Raw genomic sequence first — 1,813 nt, forward strand, 5'->3', positions numbered from 1 at the left:
TGTAAGACTAGAGGAAAGGTAGCTAGTCATCATCATCACCCACCGCCAACTCTTGGGCTACTCTTTTACCAACGAATAGTGGGATTGACCGTCACATTATAACGCCCCCACTGCTGAAAGGGCGAGCATGTTTGGTGGGACAAGGAATCCGAACCCGCGATCCTCAGATTGCGAGTCGAGCGCCCTAACCACCTGGGGATTGATTCCCCACGGTGGACACAACAAATAGCCCAAAGTGAGTTTGCTCTAAAAAGCAAACCATTTCAGCAATTTCAACACAACTTATCTTTCAATATTTCAGCGATGAAAACTTCAAAGAACGCTTTGAAAGTAATTGCTGTAAATCTAAATGTTGTATTTCTGAAATTTATATTTGAATTTCTTATGTTTAAACTTTATTTGTAAAATCATTCACCAGAATTGTACAAAGTAAATTCACCCAACATTTCTTCAGAAATATCTCCTGTTTTAACAGAAAGTTGATTAAGATCGTGACTGAACTTTGTTTCGATAGTTCTCATCACATGCGCAAAAAAAAAAAGAGTTGGTTTCATAAATACTAACCTCTTTTTCGAGATATTTATTTGTTTCCGGATATTCGCGCAAAGCTAATCAGAGGCTATCTGCGCCACCCAGCCGTACCTAGTTTGAAACTGATTACTTGTTTGTTTGTTGTTAAGTGCAAAAATACAGAATGGTATCGTCCCCCGGTGGGACAGCCCACGGAATTACAACGCTAAAATCCGAGGTTCGATTCATTCGATTTCCTCCCCCCCTCGGTGAACATAGCAGATAGCCTAGTGTGGTTTTGATAAAAAAAAAAAGAACAAACCGTTAGTATCAAAACCCCACTTTCTGCGTTATAAGCTCCCAGACTTAATTCTGAGCTAGTCAAAAACACCCACCGCCAATTCTTAGACTACTCTTGTCTGACCGAATAATTGGAATTCACCATTACCCTTAAAATGCACACAAGGCCTTAAAGTGTGAATCGCGATTTGTTTTTACAGTACATTAACTACTGGGTCACACTCGTCACTTTCACGATATTATCGTCTTTATTTAATTTCACATTTGAGAATTATTTTTAGCCACACAACATCATAAAATAACTATTATGATGAAAAGTTTCAAAACCCATCGTGTAAACTTAAAAAGTACAAGTTAAGGTATTCCTTCATTATATTTATATATTGATTGTAGCACACTGTAACCTTTCCCCAGAATACTGTATTTAGTTAATCCTTGATAAGTTACTATAATAATCTCAGCCATTATAACTAGAATATCCAACGGTTAGATGTCTAGAATACCTTAATTTACACGGTGACTTGTCTAGAATACCTTAATTTACACGGTCACCTGTCTAGAATACCTTAATTTACACGGTGACTTGCCTAGAATACCTTAATTTACACGGTGACTTGTCTAGAATACCTTAATTTACACGGTGACTTGCCCAGAATACCTTAATTTACACAATCACCTGTTTATAATATCCTAATTTAGACGGTCACCTGTATAGAATACCTTAATTTACACGGCGACTTGTCTAGAATACTGTATTTAGTTAATCCTTGATAAGTTACTATAATAATCTCAGCCATTATAACTAGAATATCCAACGGTTAGATGTCTAGAATACCTTAATTTACACGGTGACTTGTATAGAATACCTTAATTTACACGGTGACTTGTCTACAATACCTTAATTTACACGGTGACTTGTCTAGAATACCTTAATTTACACGGTGACTTGTCTAGAATACCTTAATTTACACGGTGACTTGTCTAGAATACCTTAATTTACACG

General features: G+C 36.7%; 1 protein-coding gene across 1 annotated transcript in view; it reads left to right on the top strand.

Annotated features, from left to right (window-relative positions):
* LOC111083531 overlaps positions 1 to 1,813 on the top strand; it is a 5,841-nt gene that overhangs the window by 1,799 nt on the left and 2,229 nt on the right. The window lies entirely within an intron of this gene.

The sequence above is a fragment of the Limulus polyphemus genome, unplaced genomic scaffold (assembly GCF_000517525.1).
Source record: "Limulus polyphemus unplaced genomic scaffold, Limulus_polyphemus-2.1.2 Scaffold9967, whole genome shotgun sequence".
In the NCBI taxonomy this organism is placed as follows: domain Eukaryota; kingdom Metazoa; phylum Arthropoda; class Merostomata; order Xiphosura; family Limulidae; genus Limulus; species Limulus polyphemus.